General features: G+C 37.0%; 1 protein-coding gene across 6 annotated transcripts in view; it reads right to left on the bottom strand.

The window, feature by feature from the left end:
- Positions 1 to 13,567, bottom strand: part of SPTSSB (serine palmitoyltransferase small subunit B) — a 28,188-nt gene that overhangs the window by 2,388 nt on the left and 12,233 nt on the right. Inside the window, exon 3 of one of the 6 annotated variants that reach the window (XM_081024792.1) lies at positions 5,812 to 5,852. The exons of the other annotated variants lie outside the window; for them this stretch is intronic. The gene's annotated coding sequence lies outside the window, so the exon portion shown is untranslated. The remainder of the gene's footprint in view (positions 1 to 5,811; positions 5,853 to 13,567) is intronic. 6 annotated transcript variants of the gene reach the window in all.

Here is a 13,567-nt window from a genome sequence, read left to right as displayed (position 1 = left end):
TGCACATATATGACTGCCCTTTTGCCGGTGGAGAAAGGAGTGCTCTGTGTGTGTCCACTCATGGGAAGGTGAGACCATAGGAAGCCCATAAAGGGATTTCTTCAGACTCCACCACGGTCTTTCTTCCTTGCTGACCCTGTTGTATATCCTTTCACTGTGGTGAAGTACAGCTGTGAGTGCAGATGTATGTTGAGTTCTGTGAGTCTTCCTAGTGAGTCACTGAACATGTGGCTGGTCTTGGGGACCTCTGAAACAAAGAGGAAGCCCAAAGTGTGCCCTTGGGTGGTTGTGTGTGTTCTGGGTACAGAACTTAAGAAAACCATATAAAAATGTTTCATTGGCCCTCAGATAGGACAGTTATAATCACATGTAAATTTTCCTAGAAAGAAGAGCAGCTATCCTTTCTTAAAATGATTTGTGGAAAGATTTTGCAGACTTTCATAGACAGGATGGGTGTCTATAGGGCTACAAGCTGACCTTCGTGCCTGTTTTGCCTACTTCTAAGAATATAATGGTGCTACATTATCCAAGTCCACTTTTATAACTCTTACTATTCAAATTACAGTTGGATTTTTTTGAACATTATTTCTATCTTCTGACCTCCAACTGTCTCTCTTTTCTTTTTTGATTCTCTTTGGAGTAAATAAAGCAAGAAATTTTTGCTCCATAAGACTATAGACTCCTCAAGCTTTGGGGAAACTCTCATGATCCTAATGCCTGGCACAAAGATGGTAATCAGTGAATACTTGCTGAGTAATGAGTAAAGGAATGCATGTCGGGTAACCAACTTAAAAATAATAATTATAGATCACTCATAGTCCCAACCTAAATCAGTATGGTTTGCTATTGTTGATTTTCAACAGCTTGGCTTTGATAATAAGTAATACTTTCTAATAAGGATAATTTCCACAAAAACTTAAAATGGAAAGTCATTGTGTTACCAGGTCACAATTGTCTATAATAATGGCCAGGAGAATTCAAATAAGCAGATAAGCAACTGAAGATGTTTTACTTTCTTACAAAAAGAAGTAGAAGTCAGCCTCCCATCTTCTCTGGAAGCCAGAGTGGAAACTAAGTACTGTATTTTGCTGTGTATAATGCACAGTTTTGGGCCCAAATTTGTGAGGGAAAAATGAGGCTGTACATTATACATGAGTAGTACTAATTGTATATCTATATAAATGTTATCAATTCTTTTATTTATGCTTATGACTTAAAAGTGTAACTCTAGAAATCAGTAACAATAACTGAATATAAAATATCAGTATGCAGAATAATACCCTGGAATAAGATAACCAGTTTTGTTGAACTTAAGATGAAATTGCAACAATGAAGAGTTCTTGGGCTTCTATGATGTGTAAATATTGTATTTTTGTTACCGGTACATAACATTTCTTGTACCTTGTGTCTGTTCTTGTGTTTTGCAATTATTTGCTACATAAAATTTCTTGTACCATAATATGTTAAAAAAATAAATGCTAAAATTCCTTTATAATACAAAACCAAGTACCTAAATGTAAACAAATAAAAATTCAAATTAAAGAATTAAAACAAAAGATTTTTTCCCCTGAAAATTTAGGCCAAAAATGTGGGTGTGCATTATACATGGCAGAATGCGGTAATCGGATTTAAATACCTTATCTTGGTGGGTAGGCCATGAGGAAAAGTCACCTAAAAAAATTCTTTTTCATTCCTGGCTCTGGTTGTAGAGAAAGAGTATCGACCGATAGTGCCAGGTCTTAAAGGAAATGAGTGACAGGACTGATCATTTCAGTGAGTGAAATTATATAAACAATAGAGATTTTTCCACAGAAAATTAGAAGTTATCACTAATTGAGCTTTTAGGCTGTCCCACTAAACAGCTGTATGTTTCAAACAAAACTTAATTTTTAAAAATCTCATTCATGGCTACCCACACTTGCTTCTTCTTCATTATCTAGACAGACTTTGGGGCGAAACCAGATAACTGCTGAGGAGCGTGCGAGTACATTCATGAGGTGTTAAGCTCCAGGCTGTGCTGGATGAAGATGGGAGAATGGTGGCTCAGGTGGGTAGAGACACTCTGCTTAGGAAGCTTGGTCTAGTTGAGGGAGCAGGTAGCAATTAATATATACAAAGAAGTAATTATCAACTACATAATTCCCTAAAGGAAAAGAGCAGTGTATCGGGCTATGGTCCAGTCTGAGCACGTCTCCGAGGAAGAGATATTTGAGATAAAATCATAGGGATGATTGCAAATCAAACACATCAATGGGTAGTCAGGTGGGGAGAATGGCCAAGACAGAGGGATCAACCTGTGTTTGTGAAAAGATTAGAGGTGGGAAGGAGCTTGACAGGTGGGGGGGGGGGTGTGGCGGGAATGGAGCACAGCGATCTGGGGAGGAAGGCTGAGAGTATGAGAAAATTGAAGAGGAGGGAATGGTCCGTGAGACCAAGCGCTGTGGGGCCTAGTCAGATAGGCTGAGCATTTTGGTCTTTAGCCTATGAGTGAAGGGGACTTCCGAGGTTTTTCACAGGGGATGCTGTGATGGGTTTGAGAGGATGAGGCTTTAAGCTCCTACGGACATATTTTAAGCTCCTATGGACAAACTGTAGTCTGCAACCAAGTTGAAATGATTTTGAATACCAATCGTTTCAGAAAATCTGTGTCTCTGCTATCCTATGGGTTTTACTTATTCAGAATCAACCATGTACTGAAAATCTGTTAAAAATATTCTTAATATATTTTATAAATGAGATAAATTACTCATTTAGAAATGTTATTGACTTTATACATTTTAGTTTTTAAAAATGCATTATTGATTTCTATTCTAAAATGAAGTTTCTTGCTTGAACAGCCCCAGTGGACATCTTGATTGTAGCCTTGAGAAAGACCCTGAGCCAGAGGCATTCAGCTAAGTTGTACCCAGATTCCTGAGCCATGGAAACGGTGAGATAGTCAGTTTTCATTGTTTTAAGCTGTAAAAATCAATCAATCCATATATCTATCCATCAATCGAGGAAATGACAGATCTAAAGCATACCTACATGCATTGTACCAAAGGTGGATACCTGATATGACCTTGGTCACATACTGCTAAACAATGGAAAGAATTAAGACTTAAAAATTGTATTTTCCTTCCCAGTATCTACAGTCTCCTGTATCATTTCCCAGCCCTGCCAGTAGCCAGCTCTGATATGTAAAAAGGGCTTTTTATTGTCACATCTCACTTTAGTCTCTTGTAGTCTAAGATCAGTCAATAAAAAGCATTGATTTCCTCTTTTCTTTGATTCTTTTCTTCCTTATTGATGAAAAGCAATTTTAAAGGTTGTTTATTCATTGTTTCTTATTATGAAAAAGTGAGAAGAGAGAGAGTTGGTTGTCATTGGTAAACCATCTGCTACAAGCTGTTATTAGAATATGCACTATATTTATGTTCTAGGTTGGCTTAGGTACTGTATTTCTACTGGGTCCATTTTTCAATCTATGGGATGATAGGAAAAAATTTTAAAACAACTTTTAGACTATTTAAAATGAGTAACGTGGGTAGGAGAATTTATTAATTCATTGAACACATACATTTTGAGTACTATTATGTGGTTTCTTCTGAGTACGGTAGTGATGGCTTCAGAAGGAATCTGTCCCATTGCAGATAGAAAATTCTCTTCTAGGCAGCAGCAAACTGGACCATGAAAATGTAGGGGAGTGAAATAATTTTCCTTCTACCCTTCTAAATTCTTCTGGCTCGTCTAATAATCAGACTGACATGAGACAGATTAGCAGGAGAAAATAACCAAATTTATCATGTATGTACATGCGGGGATTCCGTGAGACTATGAGCACTATGGGGCATTTGAAGTTTATATGACATTCTGGACTGAGGAGAGGTGGTCAGAGGTCTGGGACTTCAGAGGGAAAGTAGGCTATTTACAGGTAAATGAGAAAGAGCAAACATTTGATAAACAAATTCTTGCCAGGCACCCAGAAACAATGGGACACAGAGGGGAGTCTTAACAGACTTTCTAGATTCCTCCCTGTCTGCCACCCTGAGTTCATATTATGCTATGGTGATAGCTCCCTTCCTTTAAACAGGTTTTTCTATCTCTGCGCCATTGTTTTAAAAACATGATAAAGTCTCCTTCTTCTGGAGGACCAGTATACTTCCATATTCTAAGATACCTAGTGGATTTGATTTGTCAGAGTTTCTCTAGTAATAAAAAGAAAACCATTTATATTTCATAGGATTTCATAGGATTATTTGTGGTTTACAAAGTACTCTCATTGCATTTGCATAATGCAGAATATGGGTTTGGGAATAAAGATAGACGTTAACTCAAGTCCTGACTCCTCTACTTACTGGCTGTGTGACCTTGGCCCAGTCACTTAATTGTTCTGGCCCTCAATTTCCCCATCTGTAAAATGGAGTTCATAATCCGTACTGTTTAGGGTTGCTGTGAAGATTAGCAGAATTGCAAGCAAAGCATCAATTCAAGGAATTTGCATATAGAGGAAATACATAGGTAGGAAGAAAGAATACAACTGGAGAAAGCCTTTCCTCCCTCCTTCCTTTCCTTTCATTTATCAAAAAATATTGTTAACTTGCTGACAATTGTACTAGGAACTGGAGATGCCATGGTGACCAAGATAGTCATGTCCGGTGCCCTCAAGGATTATAATTCCACTGAATGTTTTCTACTAATATACAATTTAGACAATATTTCCCACATGCATTAGGTAGCTAAAGTGTAATGCTGGAATGTTAGTGGCCAGATGGACTAGAGCTGCTAGACCAAATCACTCACTTTAAAGAAGAGGACTGAGCTTAGAGGGCTAACCTTAAATTGGTTGACGTTAATTAAATTGGTTTGTCAAACCATATTGAAGTGATTGGACCTGGCGAGGAATACTCTGTGTTTTGTGAATTGACACTGGATGAAAGAAGCAGAAGTTCCAATGGCAATTTTCTGGTCTTAGAAGACTCAAAGTTGAGCAAGGACAATGGAATCAGGTGTGTAGACTATCTGTAAGACCTTAGCCCTACCCTCCCTCGGTTTCCCCAGACTCTACTCTTCCCTTACTCAAGACTCTTTCCTGAAATCCCACAGTTCAGATTCTCCTCTAGCCAAATGAGGGTCTGAATGCCTATTTATTGCAAATATTACTGGCAATTGGCAAAGCTAAGGTTCTTGTTAGTAATGTACATCTTCGCATGGATACAAGACCCAAAACAGAGTTTTGCCAGGTAGAGGGGAGGAAGAGAGAGAAGGATTATTAGAGTCTTGGGAACCAGAGGAAGAGACTGAATCCTGAAGGGGAACCAGTGAACGGGTATGTACACTGGGACAGTAAGGACTCAGAGTTCTCCTAAGAGGTTACCTCATAAATGATTGGAGGGTGAGAGGCTATTTTTTATTTCTGAATGTCACTGTTTTTTATATCAACAAGTGGTGACTTATTTTCCTCTCACTAGATTTGTGCGTAGTGGGAAAGGAGATACAATTTCATCTCCTCTCCTAGAAGGAGAGGGACAGGACCTAGGACTTATTATGATCCACATTACTCAGGGGCAGGATTTTGTTCTAACCTCAATGGAGAAGAAAGTTAAATAGAGGAATAAAAAAAAAAGTCACGTGTTCACATGAACCCAGGTGTATGAGTCACAAAATGAGAGCACTGCAAGGGGAACAAGCAGGGAAGTAATAGAAGTAGAGGCTGGGCTTGCTCAGGAAGTTCTTCATTGCTGTTTTCTGCCCACAAGAACAGGAGTGGGAGAAAGGAAGGTACCTGCAGTGAAAGCTGAGTAGCGGGTGTTTGGGTAGTGTAGAATTTACCTGAGGGATATTGCAGAAGACTGGATCCTACTGACCTCCACCTGAAAAAACATACTCCGAATTATTGGATTTTCTCAGTAAGGGATTTCCCTTTCTAAACTCTAGCTTAAAATGAATCTTCTCTCCTGGGGAGGGCGAGCGGGGAGAACCCTAACACATTTTGGGTTAAATTTCCTTCTAAACTGTCAGAATCTGGGGCTGAACAGAAAGGTCAGAAGGACCTGCAATTGATTTTGGGCTAACTCTTCCCCAACTTATTTTTGGAATTCTGTGTCAGTCACTCAGCTGTTTTTGTGCTTCCTATTTGGAACCTAAAAATCTGAGAAATGAAAAATGTGTCTTACTGCTCCAGGAAGAGATACTGTATCTAAAAAGAGACTGTGCCTGTACTCAGAAGGTGTGTTCTTTGGAAAGAACTCAGTATGACAGAAGTTCAAACCTCCCTTTAATTAAGTATTTTATTTTTAAGAGGAGCAGGGTAATTTCCTTCCAAAGAGTACAGTATGGAAAGGGGGGGCGGGTAAAAGAAGAGTAGATTTATAGTAGCAAAGACTGATAAAGCACTACCTCAGCCAGCTGATCAAAGCCCATATCAGCAATGTAAATCATGTTGATAGTATGTATCCATGATTTCAGGGCATGAAAATGGCACCTTTGTGGTCTTCTTCCCCGTAACCCACAACCTCAGTCTAATTATGAGAAAAGACATCAGGCAAATTTCCAATAAAGGAGCATCCTACAAAATACCTGACCAGTGCTCCTTAAAACTCTCAAGGTCATCAGAAACAAGCCAAGTGTGAAAATCTGTCACAGCCCAAAGGAACCGAAGGAAACATGACATCTATATTTGATGTCTTATCCTGAAAGGAATCCTAGAACAGGAAAAGGATATTCGGTAAAAACTAAGGAAATCTGAGTAAGTATTGGCTCTAGTTAATGACAGTGTACCAGGATTGGCTCATTAATTGTAACATGTGTCATATTAATATAGGATTAACATTTTAGGGGAAACTGGATGCAGAGTATCCAGTTTCTCTGCACTATCTACTCAATTTTTCTCTAAATCTAAAACTGTTCTAAACAATAGTCTATTAAAAATTTTTGAAGGCAAAAAAAAAAAAAGTTAAGAAAGTTTTGAAAGATGTAGAGTTATTCCTATTCCAAACTCCAATGAACTTTATGTATGCTATTCTGACCTTCTGGAAAACTCTTCCTAAAAACACTGAACATAGTTAAATAATACCCTTCCATAAAGGACTGGATTTCAAACATTTTTAAACATAATAGAGAGGAAAAGTACATTTTACATTATGATCCAGTGTACAAACACACAGACATCCAATAAAAACAAGCATCTCTTAATGCTGGGATGCCAAAAAAATGTATACACATGACGTGTATTCATCTTGTTACGGTATATATTGAGTATTACCATTTTAATACAGGTTTTTTCCTTTCTTAAAATGTGTATACATTTTTTTGGCACCCTCTGTATGATACTGTGAGGTACATGCTGATATTTTGTTTATTCTGTTCTATTTGATTCAATTGTACTGTAGTCTATGTTATTCTTTGTTTATTAAAAAAAACCCAATTGTGAGCTATCATATTGATTTCTTAACCCACTTGCTGTTGGGAAAACCCTATTTTAAGGCTTAACTCAAATGCCATGTAAGATATCTTTGCACTATCCCATAGGGTACCACGAGCCATGTGTGGCAATTTAAAATTTTTAGTGCTCAATAGCCACTTAATAGCCAGGCTTATGGCTACCATAGTAGACAGAATGGATATAGACTATTTCTATCATTGCAGAAAATGTTATTGGGCATTTAACATGTTATGTTAAAATGTTAACATAACATGTTAAGATTCTCTCTTCTCTTGCTTGGACTAATGAAATAGCCTGCCAACTTGTCTCCTGGTCACCTTCCCATCTTCCATGCTGCTGCTGGAATTAAATTTCTAAAATTATAGATTCACTTCTCTGCTTGAAACCCTTCAATGGCTCTCCATTTCCTCTGAAATAAAACGTTCATTTAACCTTCCACGGTTTAATTTCTTCACCTCTCCAGGATCATCTCTGAACTTTCCTGCTAAATGCCATTCACTCTGAAGTTTCCATGTTTTAGTTCATTCTCTCTTCTAGAGGCGTTTTTGTGCCCCTTTCTCTTTATATAAAAATCCTACTTGCTTTCAAGACCTAGCTCCTATGTTTTCCTTTCTAGAAATATTCTCAGGAGACCACTCTTCCCAAGAAACATATATATTGCTTTCTTTTATGTGGTACCACTGTAACACCGTTTCAGAACTTATATTGTATTATAATTAGACATGTAGAATCGGTTTCTCCACTAGACTATGAGGTCTATGAATACTGGGACCAGGCTGCACTCATTTCTTTATCCCCATTGCCTGGAATGTGAGGTGCTTATATGTTTGCTGGTGAGCTGGTTGGCTGGCTGAATGAATGAATGAACAAATGGATTATAAATTTGTTCAGGGCAGGGACTGTACTTGTACTTATTTAATATTTCCACAGTATAATGTGGGGCATGTAAAAGGTGCTTATAGATTCTCTTTGCTTTCAGGCAATTAGTTTTAGACAGATTTTTTTCCCTTCAAATCCAGTATAATTTGTCTTTTTGGAGGATGGAAGAATACTGGTACTAAATACTTTTTTTAATATAGCAAATGCTTTTTTACTTTCTCACACTGTTAAAAGTTCATGAACTCAGTGGGGAATAAAAAAAACTCGTGAAGTGGTTTTAAATTCCATTAAAATGGCTTTTACAAGTGCTTACTCTGTGTGAGTAATAATTTAAGGTCGGTAGGTAAAAAAGTGGTTCTAGTGGAACAAAATCCCAGGATGGGAACATATGGAGATTATATTGCTACTTTTTCTTTTCTTTCTTTTCTTCTCCTTACTTATATCTTTACTCTTTTCTCTTGATTCGTTCATTCATTTATTATACTTTATATCCTTGGGCAAGTTCCAAAATCTTTCTGTGTCACAGCTTCTCTGTGTAAAATGAAGATAATTTACAATTACCTCTGTCTCAGCGATGTGGTAAGGAGTATAGGGAAAAGTTTAGAGCTCTTCAGAACTCATAGTAATAGTAGTGTTTATTCCTTGTGAATTGGTATAAATTTAAACCATTTGCAAGATTTTACTAAATTATAAAGTCAAAAAAATCTTTGTGGAATATTCTATAATGGTTACCTCAATAATGGAGTGCTTTGTATATTTTATAGGGGGAAAAAAACCTCAGCCCGTATTTTTGTTTGCTAATTGAAATGCCTAGTACATTACAAACGAACTGACCCAATGCATGTGTATAGCCATTACCACAAGCCACTACTTGAAAGGCACTGAAATCTCTAAACAAATTTTCAAATATGTCTTGGGCAGGGCCACCATATGCCATGGGTGGGCTGTGCACTGCACAATTTTATATGATGGTTCTTGTCTTGGGGGAACTAATCACAAGCTGCTTTTTTAATGTGAATCCGTTCATATGGTTAATGACAAAACCTCATATTGTGTCTATGTAAGAATCAGGTACAGGATTAATTTATTGGCTTCCCCGTTCTCAGATATCTTGCTCTAAGTTTTCTTTGGTTGACTCCCCTATTTTCTGTGCACCACCGAAACTTCCATTCTTACTTGACATTTTTCTGGGAATTTCCTTTCATTCTTAGACTCCTTTCTAGCCATTCTTTGGCGAGTAATTCCTTGTATTGGTACCAGGGTGAATATGAGAAGTCAGACCAGAAGTGGTGGATTTGAAGTCCAAGCCTTTAGAGTGAGTTGAGAAAACCCACTGAAAATTTTGTAATAAATCAAAGCCAAAGAAGAAAATCAAACAACCATAGGGCAATGAAAGAACTTTCTTTATGCATTCATGAAATAGATGGACAATTTCGTAGACTCCTCAGAGAAGAAGAAACAAACAACTGTAAGTCAAAGCATATTACTGCTTTTAGGCAACTAAGTTAATCTAAGTTTTACAATATTGTACTTAGAAGTGAGTTACTGAAATAATGTACTGAAAGGAATAAGTCTCACTAACAATTTTTCTCAGTTGTTGGTACAGTGTTACTGTGTTTCCCTGGTCTTATTTTACTATAAGACTGTGTATAATATAATATAACATAATATAATACCCAGTCTTATATTAAGTTTTGCTCCAAAAGACGCATTAGAGTTGATTGTCCAGCTAGGTCTTATTTTGGGGAAACACTGTAGTTTGAGTTATATACAAGTGCAGAGTGTTTTTGTGGCTACCTGAACCAACCTTACTACCTCTAATTTTTATCAACACTAACAAAAGCAGAACAATAGAAAACATGTATTTCCAGTCCAACTGTTAGCTGAGGCCATTGGGCAACATGGCAGTGTTGAGTAAATGTAATTTCAAAGCAGTTCTTGTTGTTTGGGATTTCCTGACAGACTCCAGAGGGATTTGCGAATGAAGGACTTCGGGCTGGGAAAGAAAATTTGGAATTTGGACTTTAATAGGAAATTTCATAGTAATTTAAGAAATACTAATTGCAGATTAGCTCAATCTCAACGTTGTGTGGTTATCAAAAAGAAGATGGATATTTTGAAAATAAAAAGAGCATCAAGTACATTAATGTTGAGTAGATGTTATGAATAGGAAGAGAAATTTATAATGGGGGATGATATAGCTTGTCTTGTTCCCCGAGTCCTTTCATTTACTCATATAGAAACAGGACAAGTATTCTTGTTTATTTCTGCCAATATTTGAGTGGCAAGTAGGGTTTCTGGGCCAAGTTTTTCACTATAACATCATTTCTTAGGATGAGCCTCTTTATTACTATTTTATTTGGAAAAAAAGAACCAACAAAAACCCGGTTATTCTATGAACTAGGAAAGAGTACCTCTTCTGGGTGGCTTTTCCCTTCTCAAGATACTGTTCCCAAGGGCTGCCAAGTTGTTTTTAGAAGCAAAAAGTAAACAGAGCCACAACACTGTGGTCTTAAAGTCATTAAAAATCATTTTTAAAAAGTCATTAAGTATACACACATGTTAAAGCAGCATGATTCACAATAGCCAAAAAGGGGAAGCCATCCAAGTGTCCTTCAGCAGATGGATAGATAAACAAAATACAGTATACACATGCCATGGGATAGTATTCATCATTTAAAAAGTAAGGGAATTCTGATATATGCTACAACATAGATGAAGCTCGAGGACATTATGCTAAGTGGAATAAGCCAGTCATAGAAAAGATAAATGCTGCATGAGATATGCAGAATAGTCAAACTGAGAAACAAAGTAGAAGGTGGTTACCAGAGGCAGGAGGAAGGAGGAAGTTGGGAGTTGTTCCATGGGTATAGAGTTTCAGTTTTGCAAGAGAGAAGAACATCTTGAAGACTGGTTGCACAACCATGTGAATATACTTAACATATTGAACTGTACGTTTAAAACTGGTTAAGATAATAAACTGTTAGAGTATTTTACTGGAATTAAAAAAAATAAACGTCAACGAAGAACTCTAAAATAAGGACTGAAATTTAAAAATATACTTTAAAATAATCTGAATAATATTTTTAGAAAGTCATTGAGATTCTCCATTTGTAGTGGGGGCATTACTAGTCTAACAAAATAGCATAGATATACCATCTGAAACTGAGTAAACAAATAACCCCAAAGATCTTCAAGTAATATTTGTGAGGTTCCAATTGGGATTCCCTTCTTCTTGATTTTCAGAATATAAGGAATTGCCAAACTATAAAAAAAAAAAACCACACAACACCTTCTGAGAGGAGAATTGACGTGTTTCTTGGCATCAGTGAAATCCTAGTAGTTTCATCTCCTACAGTACTTGTGGGAATTATAAATTCTATGATATGCTTATCTGTTTTTGATAAGGATATGAAATAAAGAACTTTAGACCCCCAACATCCGGAGCACTTAAAAGGAAGGAAGAGTGAAAAAGTGGCTAAATTATGGCTGAAATTACTCTTCTATTGTCATTACAAACCCCTTTCCTGAAAACTGTATTCCATGCATATCACAACAGTTCTGCTTTTTCTTCTCATCTCCAGCTCTTAGCCATCAAACCCACAATTGTGTAAAAGAACTACTTGCTTACTGTTCGTTTTTAAGGACTTGATTTTCTTAGGATCTAGGAGCCAGACCATGAAAAATTAAGCCTTTATCTCATTCCTACCTCTCATTATTATATTTGATGTGTCTTCAGAAACAGAAGACTCCCCACCCAAGAACAAGTTGAGGGCAAGGAAGGTGAGTTACTGCAATACTGATTTGTCAAAAGCATACCTGCCGAGCACTTGTTCCCAGAGTTCTGCCAAAGGAAATCTGGTTGTATAGGCAGCTGGCCAAGCAAGACTCTTCCAATAGTATTTTCTAATACTGATTTTCTGTTTTCATTGCTTTTTTTGGGTAACATTGCATACATTTGCTCATAAAACTTTTTTGTTTTTGTTTGTTTTTCTGTCCTTCTTCCTCCTCCTTCTCATTTTTCTGGCCTGTTCTTTATTTCTTATTACACGGTCTGGAGAGCTTCTGGTAATGAGTTCAGGGTTTTTCCTATTTTGTGATCAGCAACACTGAACTTTCATAGGTGTGATTTTTGTGGCAATAGTATACAGCCCGTTGCTTCATCACATCCCTCAACTGACCTGCTTCTGTTTCTTAGTTATTACCACTTTTAGGAAAATGGGTGAAGAGCTAGGCTGACTCTAAGGGTTATGGAGATAGACATTGCATTGTTGAAGTGTCCTCTCTGCCAACCTCCAGATCAAGGGACGTTTTCCTACTTGGTTGGTTAGCATTCCTGGTCAACTAGTTTCTGGAGTTGCGATTTGGGTGGTGGTGAGGTGGGGAGAGAAAATGGGAAAGGCAGTTTATAGAGTTATGTCAAAACTTGCTTTTAGGCAATTATATTACATATTCTAATTAGATTTTATAATACTGTACTTAAAAGTGAGTTACTTAAATGATTCACTGTACTAAAAGTAAAAAAATTACTGACAAGTTAGCTGAGTGTATTTCTCATTCTCCTGGGAAGAACAGTGGACATATTACTCATTGTTGGCTTCATTCTCTTTCACCTTCTCCCAAAAGGTAGGAGCGCTCCCGAGCAGAAGGCAGTGGCTCAAGGGCCATTATTAGAAGAGAAAGTATACTCCAAAGGGATTGGAGTGGGCCTGAGCAAAAGCGTGACTCAAAAGGCTCAAAAGGCCGAAACAGCATTTATTAAGTACTCCTGTGGCAGGTACTGACTAGATGCTTAACTTAAATGATTCCTATTTTTAAATTATATTTATTGAGGTAACATTGGTTAATAACATATAAATTTCAGGTGTACAGCATTATAATTTGATATCTTTATACTCTATTGCATGCTCACCATCAAAATTTAGTTTCCATCTGTCACCATATATTTGACCTCTTTTGCCCAATTCCCCCTCTCTCCACTCCCTTCCCCTCTGGTAACCATCAAACTCATTCTATGAGTTTGTTTTTGTTTGTTTTGTTAGTTCGTTTGTTATTTTTTGTTTTATATTACACATGAATTAAATCATATGGCTTTTGTCCTTTTCCTTCTGAATTATTTCACTTAGCATAGTACTCTCAAAGTCCATCCATATTTGTCACAAATGGCAGTATTTCATACAGTATTTCATATATATATGTGTATATATATACATATGTATGTATGTATGTATATATATATATACACACACACACACACACACATAC

Source organism: Rhinolophus hipposideros (genome assembly GCF_964194185.1).
Source record: "Rhinolophus hipposideros genome assembly, chromosome: 2".
Taxonomy (NCBI): Eukaryota; Metazoa; Chordata; class Mammalia; order Chiroptera; family Rhinolophidae; genus Rhinolophus; species Rhinolophus hipposideros.
Note: the sequence above shows the minus strand (reverse complement) of the source record. Positions and strands in the feature narration are given on the sequence as shown.